Source organism: Musca autumnalis, unplaced genomic scaffold (assembly GCF_047663935.1).
Source record: "Musca autumnalis isolate F117 unplaced genomic scaffold, ASM4766393v1 scaffold_4, whole genome shotgun sequence".
Classification (NCBI taxonomy): domain Eukaryota; kingdom Metazoa; phylum Arthropoda; class Insecta; order Diptera; family Muscidae; genus Musca; species Musca autumnalis.
In genome coordinates, this window is record NW_027411977.1 from 231,715,853 (window position 1) to 231,722,474 (window position 6,622).

Sequence of the window (6,622 nt, forward strand, 5' to 3'; positions counted from 1 at the left end):
AAGGGGTTTCAACGTTTGAAAATGATACCAGGGTTATATAAATCGAATAAATGTAAACAGCTGTTACGGCCAATAGCACTGTTCCTTTAAAGTGGGGGTACACACGATCAGTTTTGAGTGTCAGTTTTGCTCAAATAATCGGTTGCTTGTCAGTGTGGCCGCTCACTTTTGTCAGTCATCAGGCAGCCACAAAATATTTTGTGATTGCTGGACAGTTTGACATTTATCGATTTGTTGGAATTATCGATTACTGTCAAATAGTCCACCGTAGAGCTGGCAAAGAATCGATGGCACTATCGATAATATCGATTATTCTTTAAAAATTCTATATGGATAGATAGTTTTGTCTATCGATATTATCGGAACAAAAATCCACAACCTATAATTCATTGAAATAAATAGAAATTTCGCTGCTTTTCGGTTTTGTGTGTGTGAGAAAGCAAGACGTAAAAAATTGTGCACTTTGCATTGATAACATATGCAGGAAGAAGAAGAAGTTCACTTGAATTTGCAAAACTAGTCTTTCTTGTTTATTAAAATAAATGTGTATATTATGAATGGTTATTAAATTCCATTCCATGGAAAATCTATATATATAAAAATGGTGTAAAAAATGTATAGTAATTCATAAAATGAGAACGGCTAGGCCGATTTCTGTAAAATTTTTTGTCAGTTATTCGTATTTTCGAGGAGAAGGTCTTTACGGAAGAAAATTTTGGAAAATCTCTCTGGAGAAGTCGGAAAATTGGAAAAATCGAAAATAGAGTTTTTGTATGAAATTTTATTCCTTAATAGCGAGACGAAGTTCTCTGGAGAAGTCGGAAAATTGGAAAAATAGAAAATAGAGTTTTTGTATGAAATTTTATTCCTTAATAGCGAGACGAAGTTCGCCGGGTCCGCTAGTATTTAATAGATTTTCATTATATATACGTGTGTGTGAAAACTACTTCCCGCCAAAACAATGCACAACTGTGCGCAAAAAAATGCACAACTCATGGTATATGTAAAGAGGTAGGTGCAGGTCCTCCACCAAGCGAATTCATAGAAAAACAAAGATTTTAAATGTCAAAATTCATAAATATTTTTGTTTGACGAAACAGAAAATACCATCTGATCGAACTTGAACTGCTAAAATAAGTTATTGTAAATTAAATTCTCATACATAACACAAAAATGTTGACATTTTACGTCTACAACATTAAGTTTATTTATTTTCTTTTTTCGACATACATCTACCTGTTTCTGTACAGTTTAACATTTCTATACCTCACAGCGAATTCAAATGACAAATATGAATTTTGACAGCTCAAATCGAAATCATCTGATTTTGCTGGGGGCCCGTTATTGGGCCATGGGTAGGTTTAAATGAAAACAATCTATAGAGCCCTGCTTTTTCCTGAATTCCTAAAACGTCAAAATTACTAAACACAAAAGCAACAAGTGGGTTTGTTTATAATGCCGTTTATATAAATTTTATAATAAAAAACGCGAAAAATGAATTAAGTGTCAAGGTTTCTCCACATAATCGAATTGTGGATATTATGAAATGATTGCTTCAATACAAAGCTGAAGAATTTCTTATATACAAATATTCTAAAAACAAATTTAAAAATCATTGAATTCGATTGTTTTTAAAATTGTTTGGCATATTTTTCAAACAATACACACACATACACAGTAAACATCTGCATGAATGCATTCATCAAATGAATGCACAACATCATTCATTCATTAGTACTGTAACTTATTGTACAAATTCTCCAATGAGTGAGTTTGAATGAGTACATTCAGTGAAGTTGTGTTGTGCGTTGTTGTTCTCTTTGTTGTTGGAGATTGTATTCATTCGTCCCATAACACAATCTAACTCAACCTAACAACATTCGGCAAGAGAGAGTGGACACAAATAAGAATGCTATGAGTGAGTTTTTTTATGCTTGGTTGTGCATTCACTTCATTGGTGTCCATAATAAATGAGAAAGAATTGATGGGAGAGTAATGTCCCTTTGTTAAACAACGGCTGGCATAGCTCTCATTTGAATTCGTTATTCTCTGTTGTTACGACAACGTGCAGGCGTTGACATCAATGATTCACTTGTTATTCCTTTTTGTGTTGTCACGTGACATGTGCTTTGCATTGTTGGTTTAGTTTGTTAATGCGTCTGCTTCAGCATGGAGGTAAGAATTTTAATTTTAAGAAGTTAATGTAAGAAGTAGACTAATTTTAATAACATAATATAGGATGCTTCATATGAATCGGAGCTGTCATCAGAACCTTCTACATCAGCTGAAAGTAATAAAATCTCCGAAATAAAAGAGAAAATTAAAACAGGAGAATATCGAATTATTCTACCAATTGGAAAAAGCAAGGTTTGGGAGATTTTTGGAAAAATTCAAAAAGACGGAACCTTTATAGAAAATGTTGTGGCATTCAAAAACTGTTACAATGTTTACAAATATGTTAACAGCACTTCTAACCTTGTAAAGCATAGGTAGATGTTATAAAAATATAAGGGAGGCATTAAAAACAAACCCAAAGTTGATGTCGATAATGACACAAAGACAGAAGTAGAAGTAGTTCGTACAGTTACGAATGGATGATAATTAATTGTCGATCTTTTAAAATGATTGAAGATGATGGTTTAAAGAAATTTGCAATATTAATGATAACGCTTGGAGCTAAACACGGGTCAAATGTGGATGTAGATAAGCTTCTACCACACCCCACAACTATAGGTATCTAGGAATATAGACAACATGTATACGGCAACTTATGACTCCATTAAAAGAGAAATACAAGAAGTCTGTGGCAAAGGATATGGCCTCAGTTCGGATCTTTGGAGCGATAATTATCTAAAAATGTCGTACTTAGCTTTAACTATACACTTTATAAAAAATGGAAAGTAAAACACGAAAATGCTAGCATTTAGATCCACGAATATGGAGCGTTGTACCAGTAAGTATAACTATACTCATTAGTATATGTTGTTTGAAAGCAACTAATTTTTGACATTTCTTTATAAACTTTTAACTTGACATAGACCAAAGAATTCATCACAAAGTTACCGCTACCTTAAGAGAGTTCAACTGTAATCTTGATAAGGCAATAATTGTTACAGACCGAGGTTCCAATATGGTAGCTGCATTTAGATCAAACGATCATATATATTGCATTAATCATTTATTACATAACATAGTGGAGAAAGCCATTAATGAAAATGATGACATTAAAGCCCTATGCACAGCGGGCTCAAAGCTTGTGAAGTATTTTAAAGTATCTGGTGTCAATGCACAGTTAAACACTACGCTCAAAAGTTTTTCTCCGACCAGATGGAATACTATTTATTATTTGTTACAATCTATACAAAAGAACTGGATTGATATTGGCAATATATTGCAGGAAAAGCAACAACTTAACAGAATAAGTGATATTAATCTTAACATTTTGATCTCGACTGTAAAACTTTTATATTATTTTGAATCGTCTTCGAAAGAACTTGAAGCAGAGAAATATCCTACTATACATTTGGCCATTGTTCATATCTACTTTTTAAAAAGAATATGTGAAATAGAAAATTATGATTTAGAGTGCATTAAAAACTTAAAAGAAAAATTGGTGAAACTTTTAGATGATGTTGTTATGACCAACATGACTATTTTTCACAAAATGGCATTGTTCCTGTTTCCACCAACAAATAGTCTATCGCAGTTTACAAATGAACAAAAAGCCGATATAAAGGCAAATTGCAAAACATTAATGGAAAGCTTTTTAAATGATGATCTAAATAATCTAAATGAATTTTCACAAGCCGAATCTCTAACAAGAAATAAGGAACTCCTTTTTTCAGGGTTTCTTCAACCTTTGCATTCAACAAATACCACCGACAAAGTGCAAAATGAATTAATGCTGTACGAAAACGAGAGCGTTGCCATGCACGACAATTTTGACGTTCTTCAGTGGTGGGAATTTAATAAATCAAAATATCCATTGCTTTATAAAGCGAGCTGTAGAATATTGTCAACTCCTGCAAGCAGCGCGTCTTCCGAACGAATATTTTCATGCGCTAGACACCTTCTCTCAGAAAAACGGCGCCTTATTGGTTCTAATCCAGATTCAGTAGAGAAAATAATGTTTCTTCATTCCAATATGAAATAAAATATAAATATTTTTTTACGTTTGAGTACCTGTTTATGCTTATGAATTGTTATGTTTATGAATTGAAAAACTTCATTTGTTTTAAGTTATATTTTTGTTTGTTTTTTAGTAACATCTAAAAAAACTAATAAAAAAATAAATATAAAATGTTTCCTTTATAATACAACATTCAGTTGCAATATGTACTTTTTTTCTTTGTTTAATTTTTTGGCGGGGTTGTGAAACTGACTACAGGAATTTTAACTCGGGTAACTCGAATAATATTGTTCCATTCGGCTGCTTATTACTCATTCTGAGTAAATGATGAATAAATACGAATAATGTTCAAATTTTAAAAACGGACTCATCTCATTCATACCGCTTTTAGTGAGTTAGACGATTACCGAGTTGTGGCGAGTATGAATGGTGGTGAGTACGAAAATTACAAGTTATCTCTCTCTTTTTGTACTCACTCACTGCTTCTCGCTGCTAGTGGATTGAATGAATAAGGGTTGGTTTTATGTGTGAGTGTCTCATGAATGGCTTTTTTTCGCATTCATGCAGATGTTTAATACACAGATTTTGTACATTGTTTGGACATTTAAGGAACACTCGAATGAAAAAAATTGAATTGATAGAAAGCTTTAGCTAACCTTTCTTATTAAACTATGGCACAACTGCCATATCTGCCAGGCAAAAAAGTTTGCAAGTAGTGCAATGCAGAGTCATGATTTCAATACATCTTTTGCCGGGTTAAACGGTGTTTGCATTAAGGCCGCTGCACATACGGCGCGTTGAGCGTTGCGTTACAACAACCACATGAAAACTTCAAGAACACACATGGCATCACTTACACATTTTTCATGTGGTTGTTGTTTTCAACGTGCAACGCGTCGCACAACGGACCGTATGTATTTGGGCCATTAGAGCTTTTTGCCGGGTTCATTAGCTTCGTTCCAGAACTAAAAAGTTTTTACACATTTTTCCCCAAAATGCGTTCCCGTAAACCAAAACAGTTGCAAAATGTTCCTTTTTTGCCTGGCAGATATGGCAGTTGTGCCATAGTTTAATAAGAAAGGTTAGCTAAAGCTTTCTATCAATTCAATTTTTTTCATTCGAGTGTTCCTTAAATGTCCAAACAATGTACAAAATCTGTGTATGTGTGTGTATTGTTTGAAAAATATGCCAAACAATTTTAAAAACAATCGAATTCAATGATTTTTAAATTTGTTTTTAGAATATTTGTATATAAGAAATTCTTCAGCTTTGTATTGAAGCAATCATTTCATAATATCCACAATTCGATTATGTGGAGAAACCTTGACACTTAATTCATTTTTCGCGTTTTTTTATTATAAAATTTATATAAACGGCATTATAAACGGCCACCGTGGTGCAATGGTTAGCACGTCCGCCTTGCACTCAGAAGGTCTGCGGTTCGAATCCCAGGCCAAGCAACATCAAATTTTCAACGGTGGCAAAATTCCCCCTCAGTAATGCCGGCGACATTTCCTGAGTATTTAAGCCATGAAAAACTTCTCTACAAGTGGTGTCGTAAGGCACGCCGTTCGGACTCGGCAATAAAAAGTAGGTCCCATATCATTGAGCCAATATGAATCGGCGTGCACTCATTGATATGAGAGAAGTCTCCCTTGTCCCATCTGGGATGTTTGTGGAACAATTATATTATATAAACAAACCCACTTGTTGCTTTTGTGTTTAGTAATTTTGACGTTTTAGGAATTCAGGAAAAAGCAGGGCTCTATAGATTGTTTTCATTTAAACCTACCCATGGCCCAATAACGGGCCCCCAGCAAAATCAGATGATTTCGATTTGAGCTGTCAAAATTCATATTTGTCATTTGAATTCGCTGTGAGGTAAGTCTGTGTTTAGACACGCAAATTTCTCGCGAAAGTAAATTGAGTTTTTGGGAGAGAGCGGAGAGGAAAGAGCTCCTCAATACTCTTTCCTACCCCCTATTGCCTAAAAACTGAATTTACTTTCCCGTGTGTCTAGACACGGACTATAGAAATGTTAAACTGTACAGAAACAGGTAGATGTATCTCGAAAAAAGAAAATAAATAAACTCATGGTATAAGTAAAGAGGTAGATTTAAATGAAAAAAATCTATAGAACCCTTGTTTTTCTTGAATTCCTAAAACTTCAAAATAAAAGCAACAAGTGGGTTTGTTTACAATGCATTTTTTGAGCATTTTATAAAAAACGCGAAAAATGAATGAAGAGTTAAGTTTTCTCCACATAATCGAGTTGTGAATATAATAAACTGATTGTTTCAATGCAAATCTCACCAATTTCTTCCATACAAATGGTCTAAAAACAATTTTAAAAATCATTGAATTCGATTGTTTTTAAAATTGTTTGGCATATTATTCAAACACCACACACACATACACAGTTTGTTTATATTGTTTTGAAGTTTTAGGCATACTCGAATGAAAAAATTTAAATTGACATAAAGCTTTGGCTAA